Source organism: Cucumis melo, chromosome 10 (assembly GCF_025177605.1).
Source record: "Cucumis melo cultivar AY chromosome 10, USDA_Cmelo_AY_1.0, whole genome shotgun sequence".
NCBI lineage: Eukaryota > Viridiplantae > Streptophyta > Magnoliopsida > Cucurbitales > Cucurbitaceae > Cucumis > Cucumis melo.
Genome location: NC_066866.1, coordinates 9,983,040 through 10,000,356, shown reverse-complemented (window position 1 = coordinate 10,000,356; position 17,317 = coordinate 9,983,040). Strand labels below are relative to the sequence as shown.

General features: G+C 31.1%; 2 long non-coding RNA genes across 3 annotated transcripts; one reads left to right on the top strand and one right to left on the bottom strand.

Annotated features, from left to right (window-relative positions):
• The first annotated feature begins 3,977 nt into the window (after window positions 1-3,977).
• LOC127151148 (uncharacterized) lies at window positions 3,978-6,194 on the top strand. 2 transcript variants are annotated; one of them, XR_007823910.1, is made up of 4 exons: window positions 4,034-4,403; window positions 4,792-4,841; window positions 5,041-5,110; window positions 5,959-6,194. It is a non-coding gene; the product is annotated as an uncharacterized LOC127151148 (long non-coding RNA). The 2 variants fall into 2 exon arrangements; XR_007823911.1 differs by lacking the exon at window positions 4,792-4,841 and having other exon boundaries at window positions 3,978-4,403.
• Window positions 6,195-11,819: 5,625 nt separating this feature from the next.
• Window positions 11,820-14,596, bottom strand: LOC127151327 (uncharacterized). The gene is made up of 3 exons (XR_007824228.1): window positions 14,336-14,596; window positions 13,915-13,990; window positions 11,820-12,052 (listed from the first exon to the last, which is right to left on the bottom strand). It is a non-coding gene; the product is annotated as an uncharacterized LOC127151327 (long non-coding RNA).
• Between the last annotated feature and the right edge of the window lie 2,721 nt (window positions 14,597-17,317).

Genomic DNA, 17,317 nt, shown 5'->3' with positions numbered 1-17,317 from the left:
GGGTTGGACGAAAAATGGCAGCACGGTTCTGGGGCTTCTTCCTTCGGCGAACGACGGCGTGTCGGCGTCGGAAACACGAGCTGATGATGGAGAGGTTGACGGTGGTGGCAGAAACGGAGAGAGAGAGGGAGTTATCGGCTGCCGGCGGTTGGAAGCGAATGGAGATGGATGGAGGCCGCGGCGAACGTCCGGCGAGGCTACGCACACCGACGGAGATGAAGATAGGGCAGAGGACAGAGACGGAGATGAAGACAAGGATGGAGACGGAAGAGAAAGAGAAAAACGGAGGCGGACGAGAAGAGGAAAACGGAGGCGGCGTCGGGGAGGAAGAAGGAGAAGACGAAAAATCGGGGGGGGGGGGTAGGCGGCGCGCGGTTAGGGTTTTGAATTAAAAAAAAATTTATTATATATATATATATATATATATATAATTCTTAATAATTATATAATATTAATAATTTAAATTAAATAATAATATATATATTAAATATAAATAATAATAATAATAATAAAGTAATAATAATAATATATTAAAAATATTAATATTAAATAAATAATAATTTATTTTATTGTTTTAGAAATAACAATATTTCTATAATATTAATTTATAATAATATTTATAATATCAATATTATAACCAATAAACATTAATAATAATAATATAATTAATATTATATTATTATTATATCAACTTGCATTTTACATAAAACGAGAAAAAATTTTACCTTAAATTTTCGGGGCGTTACACTTTGGGCCACTCTTCTTTCTTCAATTTGCCTCAACCTCTCTGATTTGCATCAACCTCTCTTAGTGTCTTAACCTTTGTTTGATTAATTTCTTAAGACAAACACTCCCACGCTCGCAATCGTTACTAAACCCTATGCTTCTTTTCAACTATTGAATTAATTAAACCTACCAACTACAAGTGGAGTATGCATTTGCTACGATTTTCGTCTATTACTTTACTAATTGCCCATCAACGGATGCTAGTAGCAAATGGACAATGCCCTCACAGAAACTTCTATTTTCTCCTTGGTAGGTATTTCGGTCTCCCTACCCAACCCCACTTTTTTTTTTCATTTTAATTTCATTTCTCATTGTTATTCTCGATTTCAACCAGTCAACATTTGATATCGAGACCAACCTTTTCATTTAACCATTGTTTGTTTTGTTTACTCTATTTTTTAATGCCCACAACATGTTTGATGAAATGATTGAATGATGACATTGGTTTTTCTTTGGGTCGTTGGTCATTGATAACAGTCCACTAATCAGATTGTTTGAAATTTTAGCTTGTTTGGTTTTGGTTATTTAATATTTTCTATCAAATGGACTGATACTAAAAAAGATGTGTAGAGGTTGAGTTTGATTGAACGCATGCCCTCCATGTTTTATTCGAGCCAATGTGTATATTATGTGATGACTTTTGACAAGATATGTTTAATTTTGGAATCGGGTTTTTAACATATTGAAATATGCAATTGTGCAAGTAGAGTTTTTGACTCATGTTGATTATATAACACTGTTGTATATTTCCATGATGTTTTATTACCACAAAACTTGTATGCATAAAGATTTTTTGTAATACACTGTTGTATATTTCAAATCAAAATTATATATGTTTTTTGTTCTTTTTTCTTGCAAGAAAGAGATGTGTTGAGGCAGCCCGGATTAGAGAAAAATACCCAGATAGAATTTTGGTAAAATTTATGACTTTTCTTGTTTGTTATTCTATGTTTAATTTAGATTTTCTTGATCTTTTGTGTCATGAATTTGGGATTGGTTTACCTTAACTCTGTAATCTTTTAGTATATATGATTGTATGCGTTAGTGTTTATGTGAATGTATATTATGTCAAATGGGATTTTTCTCAACAAAACAAATAATTTCATGATTGCTATTAATGGCTTATGCTTATTGATTCTTATTCCTTATCTATTCCTATCATATTCCATTTATGAACACTGTTAAGTTAAGTTTGTGTGTTTGGTTGTTTTGTAAATTTTTTTGTTTATTTTTCTAAGCGAAAATTGTTTTTAGTGTATATTTCATTAAAACATTTAGTTGAAAGCTTTGGTTTCCTTAGCAATGCTCTTATTGTGTAATATCATAATTTAATTATTCTAGACAACAAAGAACCTAGCATGTGATCTCCTTCTCACATTTCTTCCCAAGATGGTCATTCATAGTTTTCAGTGTGGTGTTTTACATGTGCAAAAGGTCTATTGCTGATGTTTTATGTTCTAATTTGCTCTTATTCATTTTGTCCTTGTATCTTTAGGAGCATGGGGTACATCTTACAGTGTCCTTGAGTTGTAAGGTGTGTAGTAGTGTGCTTTCTTTCAAACTCCTTCCACATGTCTGCAGTTTCAACTATTTTGCTCAAAACCACATCCTAAGTCTTCTCACTGCTTTTATTATTTCATATTTTCCATTTTTCTTGTTATCTTCATTGTGAAATTTGGACCCCAAATTGACTTTTGGCTTCAAAATTGCAGTCAAACTTTGCTATATTGGATGAGAAAACAAGAATAGTAACCAGCAGGAAGGCTGATAGACACTTTAAGGAGGAAATGCCAATATTATGTGCAGCACTTGAATGTGTTCCGGAGGTTTATATGTCTGTAAACAAAACCATTAGGTTGATTTCATGGGAATATTTTCCTTTCAACTTCTTGTCTTTTTTTTTTCTTATTCCTTTATACCAAACCCTACACCATTTCAATGGTTTCTTTTTGAAAGTGAACAAGTCAACATTGAATATGTTGCACATAGTGGAGCATTATGTTACTTATGTGTATGTTTCTCTTACATCTTCCTTCTTTTTCATCTTTTGATTTTCTAGTGATAAATATTAACTTTTCTATTTTTTTTTTACTGATACTTTTAGCTATCCCAACTTGAAGAGTGTTAAAAAATTTATTTACAAGAGAGGATTTGGAAAACTCAACAAGCGAAGAACTGCTTTAACCGATAACTCCATGATCGAGCAAACAATTTCTTATGGCCCTTCAAGCTAAAAGCTCCTCTTAGGTGGTTTGAAGAAGAAGAGAATATTAATTCTACGCAACTTGAGAAAGAGGAGGAGAAAAGAGCAAGGGAAAAAGTTATGCAAAAACTTGAACAAGATAAGGTTTCCTTTCTCCACCACTTTTTTCTTAGTTTTGTATTAACCAATAATGTATTTTATCGGAGTTAGATACATTTTGAAGGATATTTCATTTTCATTCTCATGATTTCCAAGGATTTATAGCTAAGCATCCTGAAGTTTTAATAATTAGTTGGTGTTTGTTTATTTTCTTACTCTGTCTTTCACAATGTGGTTCATATATGGTACTATAGGCAAGGAAGCCTTCAAGTTTGTTGTGTGGTAAGTGCAAATAATTTTTTTCCATGGTTATGATGTTGAGAGTTCTATACATATTTGTTTCTGGCTTTTAAATTTGAATCGTCTAAGTTTTATCGAAAATTTCCTCTTTTTTCTTTCACTTTTTCGTTCATATCCCGATCCTCCTCTCCCATACATTATATGGTCGGCTCCATCTCCTTGTTGAAGGTCTAAAATTGTTCATTGAAGGTCGAAAATTGCTCATCGAAGGTCGAAAAGGTCAGAAATCCTTGCTGAAGGCCATCTTCTCACCGAGGTTTGACACCTAAATTTCTCCATTTTTAATTTTTTTTTATTTATCTCTAAATTCGATCATAATAACCTTAATGGTTTTAGCCACAATGTTTTTTCCCGATTCTATTGTACTAGTGCATCTCTTCTATTCAATATAGAAGTTCCTTTCATTTCTCTATTCACCTTTCTTTTTGTCTCTTTTTGTCACTTGTCTCTCTACCAAACAATTTCCCCTCACAATATATTTTTCTTTTGTCACTTTTCATTGTTCTATCATATTGTATTGATCCAGAGGATAGACCAAGACCAAGGCCTATTTTAGCAAGGTTTCTCCAATTGTGCACAATGGTTCCCATTAAGTTTTCTTCATTTTCTCACTTGGGTCCGTTTGTTTTTTCACAATTTTCCATCCAATATGCCTCTTTGCTGACTTTTCACTTTGAAAATGCTGAAATTTTCAATTTTTAGTTACTGCAAATGCCCTTTTCTTTTATGTTGAGTGTGGAGTAGCAATTACCACTCATTTGATGATCTAACATATGCTTTATGTAATTTCTTGTGTCCATTGAAATGAAAAAAAGGATTTTTTTTTGGTTTAGGTCTTAAGTTTCACGTCGTTTTTGCTTTGTTTTGATTATTAAGATATGTTGGTGGGGGTTATGTAATTGCAGAATTTTGGCATTTCATTCGGTTGGACTTGCCATTGAAGATCATGGTTTCTGAGGTTACTTTTGAAACAGATTGTTGAAACTGATGTTCTAGTCATGGCGTCGGTATCTAGGTAACCCTTGATAATTCTTGATTCTAATATTTACTTTGTTGAATGTACTGAAAGTTTTCAAATTGTAGTGCCTATGTTGTTGTAAAAAGAATGGAGTTATGGTATTTATTGTTTATAACAAATTAATATTATCAATAACACAACCCTCTTATAAATACTAAAGGTTTATCCTTTGACGTGTATATATTTATGAAGTTCGATCATATTATACTTTAGTATTGTACCATTCACATTTATATTTTATGCAAGTAAACTTCTTATATCTTCTATAGCATAAGAAGTTCCATTCATTCTGATTTTAGTATTAGGTTAACCTTTATTCTCTACGCCTTTAATAGCCTATCAATTTATAATATATTTTTGTTTTCTTCTTTAAATATTGGCCTAGATTACTGCTCGTGCAGGTCGAAAAGAATTTATGGAAGTTTTAGTATTCAAGTGTGAAACTACACTTAATAACATTTTAAATGGTCTGCAGAATTTGGATACCATATAAAGTAATGTTGTTGTCTGGATATACGTTCCTACTATCTACCATTTTTCTAAGGATAATCCATTAAATATTAAACCTTTCTATTTGTACTTGTGTTTTGTTATTAAATTAACCATTATTTATTGTTTCTTCCATTCGGAACAGAACTATAAAGATTGTTAAGAGGTCAGAAAGGACATATAAGAATCGACAACGGCTTTATCTTTCTGAGCAGGTGAGAACCGTAGTGATTTGTTGAAATGGCTACATTGTTTATTTCTCTATGTAATTATGTTGGATTGCGACTAAGGATTGTTTATTTATGGTGTATAGCTAGATGTTGCTATATCACGTTGAAGATTGTTCCGTAAATGTTTACTTTTTGTTTTTTCTTTTCATTCTTTATTATTAGACTGATGGTACTCCGTGTGAAAACATTACTTGAATTGCTAGCTGTGACTGATGCTTGAGTTGTTACAGTAAAGGAGTTTGTTATCATGAATTAGGTGGAATACCGAGTTGAAATACAGTAAAGGAGTATGTCTTGCATTAAAGCGAAACTAATCATCATTCTTTTTGGCTCTGCATTATTAGGATGTTTGAGAATAGTTGCTATGATAGAAGATGTTCTATATACAACGTTATTTTATCACTCTCATTGAAGTACTAAATATATATATGGTTTTAAGAGAAACATAGAATGCTCAAACATCCTGTACTTCTAGATTTTTTGACCATGAGAAACATTCTTTAAGTTTGAATTTAAAGTGTGTGTGAGAGGGATGGATGGAGGAAGGGGTACATAGTTTTGTGGGTAGTTTTTTTGTTGATTGTGGTCAGTTGGGTATATGTCATTCTTGTCATCCTGGTTGTTATTGGTTTATGATTAATTAGGACTAATGACTGTTGTTTTGTGGATATTTGTGTTATTTCATTTATCTTTATATTAAGTTCTGTTTGTTACTGATTTTTTAATAAAAAATGTTTAACTGTAGCATTATCCGTTGTGGGTGTTTACCCTATTTTCTGTCTTTATAATAAGTCTTATTCTGAGCTACAATCATAATTTTCTTTTCTTGTTAGGTTTTGCAAGAATCCATTGAAGCAGTGAAACCATATTTGCTGCAATTGATTGATTTATAGGCCTTTTTGTAGGTTTGGTAGCCAAATTTTGGTTCAAATGTACTTATTTAAATAGCTTGTCCGTACCAAAACATATATGTTAATTGCTTCATTGTACAAACATTGTACGAACAATTGTACGAACAATTGTACATATATTAAAGTATATATATTAAATCGTTAATCATTTTTGTCCATATGGATGTGTTGTATAGTATTTTTTGATTGTATTGGTTTGTGTAATGGCAGGGCGACAAGAAAAACAGGGATTCAATAAAAATTACTGCAAGAAAAACAGGGAATTATAACATTTGAATCTAAAAAACAGTGGCATCGAAAATGTTTTCTTGACAGTTAATTAAAGTCATGGTAGAAGAAACGATGATAGTTAATAAGTGTCATAAATGATAAATAATAACATTTATTATGTGTCATAAAATATAAACAATGACAGTTATTATCTGTCATCAAAACTTAGTAATGACAGTTATTATCTGTCATCAAATCTAAATAATGACAATTATAATCTGTCTTCAAATCAAAATAATGACAGTTATAATATGTCATAAAATAAGTATTTCGTGACATTTATTCTTTGTCATGAAAAGCACATTTCGTGACAGTTTGTAGAACTGTCATAAAATACTTTTAATGACTGCCGCATCAATGACTGCAAAAAACTGTCACGAAAGCTTTTTATGACAGCATTTAACTGTCATCGTAGGCCCTTTTTCTACTAGTGCAAACCCCTGAATCTTCATTTTTTTCTCAAAAAGCTCTCGAGAATACCAAAAATCCATTAAAAAAAAACTTTAACTTAATTGGAAGTATATGGTAGGGCTTATGTCCCAATGATCCACATTTTAATCAACAAGAGAATTCAATATTTGGGATTTCAACATTTTCTATTTATTTTTCCTTTGTTTTTAGCTACTGTTGTTCTTATTTTCTTAATTTTCTTTATGTTATATTTATTTTTTTATTATCTTGTAAGCTTTTCTTATATATATATATATAACTTTTTTTATACATATTTGTTTCACATCTTGTTGTTTATTATTTTATTTTATTTTATTTTGGTTAAATTTATTCTAAGCTTTATTTTTTTTATATTTATCTTTAATTTCTTTATATTTAACATTTTTTTTATTTAACTCTTCTTTTCCCTTCATATCAGCAATTATTATTTATCTAGTATTTTCCTTTTTTTATGCTATTTAATAGTATATATTTCTCTCTCCATATTTGTTTATTTTTCTTGTTCTTATTTCTCCATTTTTTCTTTTATAATTTTTTCTTTATTAACTTATTTCTACATTTTTCTCTCTTATAATAAATTTTAATTAATTTTTATAAATGTAATAAAACACAAAAATATCTACTACCTATGTAGCAAAATTAAAAAGCCCATGAAGCCGGTAAAATACTTTCATAAATTCCAGATTTGCCATTGATATTGCAAACGATTTGTCACTTCTCTTTCTTCATCTTGTTTTCGATTTATTCATATTCTCTTCCTGTACTACAAGAAATAACATATACGATAGCTAACGAAAATGACTATAATAGACTTTTTATAGCCTTTTTCGAAAGTCTTGACGGCCCATGTTATTAAAAGTTTGGGACTTTTTTATAGCATTTTTCCGAAGCTATAATGAGTGATATTGTAGAGTATGAAGATATAGCTTATATATGTTGCTATAAAAACATTTGATAGCATTTTTCATTAAAGCTATAAATAAGTTTAGATAGCTTTAATAATGTGCTATCTTTGACATAGAATAGCATTTTGTCAACGCTATAATATAGTACTTATATCTGTAATATTAAGCTATAATAATGCTATTTAATCGTTTTAAATTATTATAATAATTATAATAACCTTTTGATACCATTTCGTTTCTGGCTATATAAATATTTCTATAGCTTTAACTTATGGCTATGAAAGTGCTAACTTATTTTTCAAAAATAATTTTTGAATTAATTAGCTTTTGATAAATTTTAGTTCAAGGATTCAACTTTAGTTAAATCTAGATACATAATTACTACATAGCAAAATGAATACTAATAACTTCCATTCATAATGTATTAAAATTATAAAATAAAGTACTTAGTAATTTACTTAATTAATGTTGCAGTCTAAATGATACGAAGGTAAATAAAGTATTTAGTAAATGTACCAACAACACAAAGTAACCCTCAAAATACAAACAAAGTTCACCGTAAGTGTTCAAGATTATATTATAGGTATGAGTTAACTATCATCATTGGTTCTTTAGTCCTCTAGCTAAGATATCATTTCGTTCACCTACATAAATTTATAAAACATATATCAATGTATGATTATATAGACAACAATAATAGTGGACATTAATTAAACAAGTATAAAAATCTTTAACAAATGTAGATAAAAAAGATTAGAATTAGATAACATACCAATGGTTACATTATCAGATGACCATGCAATTGTACTTCATAAAGCTTCTTCAATACATGATATAAATATGTTTTTGGTTTCTTTTCTACATCAAATCCATACTCTAATTGCATGTGGACCAATAGGAACATGATGAACTAAAGCTGCTGGATCATTAGAAAACCATCTTCCTTCAGCAACAATCTCTCCAAAGTCATACCAATCTAATAACTTGCACTTAATTTAACTGTTGCTATTGATACTCTGTCAAAAGATAAATATGAGATACTAGAATAAGAAAATAATGACATCATAAACAATTTCCATCCTATTACAAATAAATTTATCGATGGAGAAGACATTGGACAACTTAGAGGAATATTTATTCGCTTAAGCACACTTGCAGTATCATTTGCAAGCTCCTCACTTGGTTCAACCTAGAAAAACCTGTTTCTTTAAATAAGATATAAGTGCTTTCATTTCTATCATTTTGCCTTTCATTGCTTTCATTTCAATCATTTCCTACTTCATCTTCAAATATTATAAGTGTGATCTTGTTGAGACAAAAGAGATAGTTTTGAATGGTTCACACCAAACCCAAATCCTCTTACATGACCACAGTCATGACCAAGAACTTTATTCAAAGCATTATCAACCACGTTAGTTGTTAAAATTGTAGTCTCAATCTCTGTTTGTTCGATGCGCTCCTAGTGACAAGCAATATATAAAAACAATATTTCAGAGCAACAAGAAACATCCAATGCATAAAGACTTAATCTCAACCCCCTCCTGCCAATCTCAAACTTAGTACCCTACCCTTCAACGTAACTACTCCAACAAAGTACAATATGTCAACCACTTTCAAAGAGAGAAGATTGTCAAGTCTAAGGCCATCTTACTTTCACATACACCACACATATGTAATTAAAAACATTCAACAAGAGCAACAAGAAATATCTAGGAAGAAACATCCAATGCATAAAGACTTAATCTCAACCCCTAATCTCAAACTTAATACCCTACCCTTCAATGTAACTACTCCAACAAAATACAATATGTCAACCACTTTGAAAGAGAAAGAAGATTGTAATGTCTAAGGCCAAGATTGTAATGTCTAAGGCCATCTTACTTTCACATACTCTAAACATATGTAACTAAAAACATTGAACAAGAGCAACAAGAAACCATCAGCAAGAAACATTCAATACATAAAGACTTAATCTCAACTCTCTCCCCCGATCTCAAACTTAGTCCACTACCCGTCAACCTAACTACTTGAACAAAGTACAGTATGTCAACCACTTTCAAAGAAAAAGAACATTGTAAACTCTAAGAGCATCTTACTTTCACACTCTACACATATGTAACTAAAAACATTCAACAAAAGCAACAAGAAACGTCCAACAAGAAACATTAAATGTATAAAGACTTAATCTCAACCCCCCTCCTCCTGATCTAAAACTTAATACCCAACCCTTCAATGTAACTACTCAAATAAAGTACAATATGTCAACAACTTTCAAAGAGAAAGAAGATTGTAAAGTCTAAGGCCATCTTACTTTCATTTACTCTACACATATGTAACTAAAGACATTCAACAAGAGCAGCAAGAAACATCCAGCAAGAAATATGCAATGCATAAAGCCATAATCTCAACCCCCTCTCTCTCCCCCGCCCCCCTCTTAATCTTAAACTTAGCAAGCACTTTAAAAGAAAAAGAAGATTATAAAGTCTATAGCCATCTTACTTTCACATACTTTACACATATGTAACTTAAAACATTCAACAAGAGAAACAAGAAACATCCAGCAAGAAACATCTAATGCATAAAGACTTAATCTCAACCCCCTCCCCTCAACTTAAACTTAATACCCTACCCTTCATCGTATCTACTCGAACAAAGTACAATATGTCAACCACTTTAAAAAAGAAAGAAGATTGTGAAGCATTTTACTTTCGCATACTCTACAAATGTGTAAATAAAAATATTCAACAAGAGCAACAAGAAACATCAAGCAAGAAACATACAATGCATAAAGACTTAATCTCAACCCCCTTCCCCTCGATATCAAACTTAGTACCCTACCCTTCAAATTAACTACTCGAACAAAGTACAATATGTCAACCACTTTCAAAGAGAAAGAAGATTGTAAAGTCTAAGGCCATCTTACTTTCACATACTCTACACATATGTGATTTAAAACATTCAACAAGAAACATCAAACAAGAAACATACAATGCATAAAAACTTAATCTCAACCCTCGACGATCTCAAACTTAGAACTCTACCCTTCAACGTAACTACTCAAACAAAGTATAATATGTTAACTACTTTCAAATAGAAAGAAGATTGTAAAGTCTAAGGCCATCTTACTTTTACATATTCTACACATATGTAATTAAAAACATTCAACAAGAGCAATAAGAAACATCTCATGCATAAAGACTTAATCTCAACCCCTCTCCCACGATCTCAAACTTATTACCCTACTCTTCAACGTAACTACTCCAACAAAATACAATATGTCAACCACTTTCAAAGAGAAAGAAAATTGTAAAGTATAAGGCCATCTTACTTTCACATACTCTACACACATGTAACTAAAAACATTTAACAAGAGCAATAAGAAACATCTAGCAAGAAACATCTAATGCATAAATACTTAATCTCAAACCCCCTTCACACGATCTCAGACTCAGTACCCTACCTTTCAACTTAACTACTCCAACAAAGTATAATATGTCAACGCCTTTCAAAGAGAATCAAAGAGAAAGAAGATTATAATGTGTAAGGTCATTTTACTTTCACATGCTCTACAGATATGTGATTAAAAACATTCGACAAAAGCAATAAAAAACATACAACAAGAAACATCCAATGCATGAAGACCTAATCTCTACCCCCCCACCATCTCAAACTTAGTACTCTATCCGTCAAGGTAACGACTCCAACAAAGTATACCACAAGAAATTTGGTTTTTAATGTCGGTTAAACCGACATTAAAGGTCTTTAATGTCGGTTGGCAACCGACATCTTTGCGAGCGTTATTAAAGGCCTTTAATGTCGGTTAAGAACTGACATTAAAGGCCTTCAATGTCGGTTATAAACCGACATCTTTGGTGATGTTATTGAAGACCTTTAATGTCGGTTGACCTTTAATGTCAGTTTAGAACCAACATTAAAAATATCTTTAATGTCATTTTTAAACCGACACTAAATATGCCTTTAATGTCGTTTCTAGACCGACATTAAAGTCCTCTTTAATGTCAGTTTAAAAACGACATTTTTGCCTTGTTCTGGGCCCATTTTTTCAATTTTATTTTTATTAAATTGTTTCATTAATGTCTATTTTTTATAAACCGACATTGAGTTCATGTAGATAAATATTTTCCTCACTCCAACAAATCAATAAAATTAAATTATTTTTAAAACTATAATATTTGTCTTTTACATTTGTATACACAAAATGGAATCTTAATATTATATTTATATATACATTCTACACAGTACATGAAACAAGATCCTCATACAAGACTTTAACAAGAAATTCTAAACGTCTTCTCAGTCTTCAACCTTCAACAATAGTCTGGCTATCTACACAATCGCTTCGCTTTCAACCTGATATATCTTCAATCATTCTACAAGCAATATCAAAATAAACCATTTAATTTGACTACTGAAACATTCAAAAATTTCTTTACAGTAATTAAAAGAACATTGAAATTGACTCAAATAAGAGAAGCTAACACTATTAAGAATGCACATCTTCACAAAAAAACAGTTAAAACCCAATATATGAAAAGGTAACTACCCTCTCTTCGAGCATTAGTCTTCTGAGTTTTGATGAAAACGACTTTCTCAAAAGCTTCCTTTGTACTATTTGTACGTTAGTCATCAAAATAAGCTACATCGAAATACTAAATTAAGTAGCCTACTGAAAAAGTTTTACATATATTTATAATAGAGCATATGCTATAAAAATCAACAGAACACTACCTCATTATTTTCGATTCTCAATCAAAAACTCCAATTCGTCATTGTTTTTTTTTTTTTTTTTTTTATTTTATGAATATAGCATTAATTTCCAAAGGCATGCTTTATTTGGTTCTTTCCATCAGCCAACATTTGGTCATTAACTTTCATGTTGAAGCTATTAACTTATCAAGCATGAAAGCATATTTCTTTCAAAATAAAATCAAATGTCATAACAAAGTTCCATAAAATCAAATGCACCATCAAAGGGAGCAGTCACTTCAATACCCATATGAAAAAAGAAAAAAGACGTTTGAGTAAGAAGTAAAGAAGAAAGCTACATTCTTCGTATACAATTCTACTAGATTTTCTTGTGAGGGTAGACACATCATATATAATATCGTAACGCTCAAAGAACACTATTGTACAAAAAGACAAAAACTAGTTGCGAAGATTGATGGTTTTAGATTATCTAAGAAATGTAGGGTCTCCCATGACCAAAAAGTTTCTATCCAACCTTTGATTCGTTGCAGTTGACTAAGAAGCAAGATAATTTCGGTTATGCTTTTTTACTCTTTTTTAGACAGTTTACATTCTTCTCAACTAATTTCATAGCGCAACAATCTCTGTCGTATTGGCTCTGTCGTTCCTAATTTTAACTAAACCGGTACTTCAACTACATTCACACACACATATGAAACATTTTAATTTTGAAGTACAATCCAAATAGATTTGCATTAATCTTGATCACCTAAGTAGTCAGACATTTGAAAAAAAATGGTCTAAATAAATGTGTTATAAGGCTTTCCCTTCCATGATGGGTTGTGATTTGTGTCATTAGGGTTCAATTTTTTTTATATTAAAAAAAAACGTATTCATTTTCTATATAAATTTCTACAGCATTTTGAAGTCTTGGTTATATTTTAACAACTGGTTTCTTATATTTGGTTAATTTTTTATCTGAAAAGAATGTTTCCGAATTAAACTCCGTATTTAAGAAAATCAAAAGGATAAATATATTGATAATAACCAAACTTTTTTTTTTTTGAAAAAAAAGACATGTATTATAAGTTTCTAATTCCCAATTACGAACATAGTTCGTTTGATTAGTTTTCTGTTCTCTTTGTTTAACTTTTAAAATATATTTGATCTACTACTTACACTATATTGTGCAACCCACTATTTTCGAAACATCCTATGATTTTAAGATATATCTATGTGTGTGTGAAAAAGTAGTATTACAAAATGTATCATGCTCGTACAATTTAGTAAAATATTCAAGAGAGAGAGAGAAGAAGAAGAAGAAATTTTTTAAAGAACGACATTAGGGGTTAAAGGAAAGCAAATTAGAAAAGGGCGAAAAAGAAAAATTAGAGGGTAGAGAGTTGTTGAGTTGAAGAAAACACATCTAGAAACAAAGCAGTGTATATATATATATATATATATATATATATATATATATATATATATATAATTACGTTGTGAAAAGTTTTGAAAAAAAAAAAGAAAAAAGAATTAGAAGCAAAACCTGGGTTTCTCGTTCAGCAAAATTGTGTTGAGGAGAGAAGCAACAACGTTGGTATCGCTCCAATGTTTTGGAAGTACTAACACACACACACACAAATCAAAACTCAGTTAAATATATATAATAATGGAGATCTCATTAATTACCAAAGGATTAAAGGGTGAAAAGAAAACGAGACAAAAAAAAGGGGTATGATAAAGAGGCGGAAACTAAAAACCCTAAAGTTTTGATATTTATACACAGATCAGGTCTGAAAGATGATGAAGAAGAAGAAGACAGATCAAATTTTGCCCAAAAAATGAAAGCTGCGAGAAGGGCAGGGGGAGGGTGGGTTATCCAAATTGAAGAAAGAAAATATTTATAAAAAATTAATAAAAAAATTGTGTGAAAATAAAAGGAAAAAAAAAGTACAGGAAAAGAATACCCAGCACTGCCGAATTTGTAGAGCTTGCCTCGAGTGGAAAAGATGATCAAAGCAACTTCAGCATCGCATAGAATAGAGAGTTTATAAGCTTTTTTTAGGTGTCCGTTTCTTCTCTTTGAATATTCGACGACGACTGGTCATGAGCTGGGCACGAGGGATGACGATGGTGGTGACCGCAGAGGCTGTTTGAAGAATGGAGGGAAGAAAGTGAGATGAGATTGAAAAGAGAAGAAAGAAATTGAAAGTGAGGAAGAAATCGTGTGGCATGAGAAAGGGTAAAGTAAGAGAGAGAAATATTTAATTTTTTCTGAAAAAAAATTATCATAGCTTTAATGTCGCTTTTCAAAAGGCAGATGTTTAATGTCGGTTTTAAACCGACATTAAAGCTCTCTCATTAATGTCGGTTTTAAACCGACATTAAACATCCGCTTTTTGAAAACCGACATTAAATCTCTGTTTTCATTTTTTTCAACTGACATTAATGGCTAGATTTCTTCTAGTGTATGTCAACCACTTTCAAAGAGATAGAAGATTGTAAAGTCTAAGGCCATTTTACTTTCACATACTCTAGACATATGTAATTAAAAACATTCAATAAGAGCAACAAGAATCATCCAGCAAGAAACATCCAATGCATAAAGACTTAATCTCAACTCCCCATTTCCAAGATTGTAAAATATAAGGACAATGCATATAAACTTAATCTCAACTCCCCAACAAAAAGATGCTTAATTATAAACTTTTTTAAGCCATCCTTAAGAAAACATACGAGTGTCTCAGCAACTTGTGGATTTACTAGTTGTCCATCCTTCCTTTTGTTTGCTTTAGTCTATAATGCAACCCTTGTGACTGAAGTTGGATCTGAACTACTTTTTCTCTACAAAATGAGATTTATACAATGAAACCACATATACGATATGGAAGCAAAATTGAAGTACAATAATGAACTTTACCATCTCTTCGGCCAAATGAGCATACTCTGTTCTACTACATGTATGTGTGAGAGTTGTTTTTCTTCAAGCCTTCGTACTTTCCACTTTTCAACTACTCAAATAAAAGACATTTAATATTCACACAAATTAATATTTAGAAAAGGTAATTGTATACGTTTTGAAGTAGACATTTATATACCTTGAAGTTTGCACTAGTCTTCTCACTCACAAAATTCATCCAATCATCTACAGATTGTAAATTATCAGGCATCAGCTTCAAAATTGCATCCTTTGTTGGGCTATCTTAAATTTGTTTTACTAAATGAGATTTTCCAGCCCTCCAAAATCTACCCATTTTTTGGAAGATTTTTTTTTTTTGCCAATCTTCCACATTGTACCTTGACTAAAGTATAAAATAGTTAGAAACAAAAAATAATGAACTTATTAGAGAAAAAAATGTACCTTTTATCTAAGATTTTTAAGTGAAATAAAGTAACGTAATACCTGGATAGATTTCTATAACACTACTTTCAATCTTGTTGGTAGTTTTAGCCAATTCTCACGATTCACTTGTACAACCTCTCTCACTAGTGGTCCAAGAAAAGAAGCCAATCCTACCAATTCATTACCAATGGGTTGTCTATATTCATTGAAAACAAGGTTCACTCTTGATTGTTTTTCATCGATTATTGTCTTCATTTTTGTAGGTTCTTTCATTTTATTTTTTGGCAAAGTCGTCAAATGAGGGTTCTTCATTGACAATATGATCTTCAACTATCTTCTCATTAGGCAAAGTTGTTGTTTGGAATGGAGGTTCTTCAAATCCATTTACGTTAGAAGTTATTGCTTGCCTACAAATTGATAAACTTGTTCGAGCAGTCAGTGAGTCTAATGTAGGATAACCTTTAACTGTCTTCTCATTAGGCTTGGGTAATAAACATTTGGGGTGGGGACTAATGCAAACTATCAATAATAAGCTTCGTTTGTGTAGACCTTCATTTTCCTTTAACTCTTCGTTCCATGTTATCTTGTAAACCTCTCTCCATTTCAACCTAAAAGCATAAATATCAACAAATAACCAATAAGCATCATTTTATAATATAAATATTTACCATCCTATATGTTTTCACTAGTACAAATTTGGGTTTTAACGACACTACATATCAAAACATTGTGTCGTTAAAAATAAAAAAGGGGTAGGGTAGGACTAAAATGTGTCGTTGAAAATAAAAAGGACACATTATTCCTTGACACAATTCTATTGTCACAATTTAATTTTTCTTGACACATTTAAAGTGTCGTTAATTAACGACAAATTCTTTGTGTCATTAAATAAAAAAAATTCAAAATTCAAAATTTTTTGATTCCCTCTTTGCGCGACATTCAAAAAGAGTTTTATAATTTGTTCAACCTTTTCTCTCTCTCCCAACCAAAAAATGGGAAACAATGTAACTCATCTCCAAATCTAAGAGACTGTCGTCAAACCTACTAACCTCATACCGTCGAACAAGCAAACATTGTCTAAGGGACTGTCGTCGAACCCACCAATCTAAGAGACTACCGGCGAAGAATCTTGGCCGCTCCGATTTCTCTTCTCCTTCGGCTACTAGAAAAATGGGTTTTATTGACACTACTAATCAAGGTAATGTGTCGTTGAAAATAAAAAAGATGGGGTGAGGTACAATTGTGTTGTTAAAAATTATTTATTGACACAATTCTATTGACACAATTTAATTTTTCTTGACACATTTAAAGCGTCGTTAATTATCAACAAATTTTTTGTGTCAGTTAAAAAACTTCGAAATAAAAAAACCTTAAATTTTAAAATTTGTTAATTCTCTCTCTCACGCAATTAAAATTACATTTTCTCTCTCTACCAAAAACGCGAAAGCCTAGGCTCTCTCTATCTATATCATGCATATATTCATTATTTTTATAATTTTATACAGAATTAGAATCTAGACTCTATTACAAACCCAATCCAATGAAAAACACTTAAAACAAAGTCCGAACAAACAAAAACGGGTAAATAAACATCAGAGACCAATTG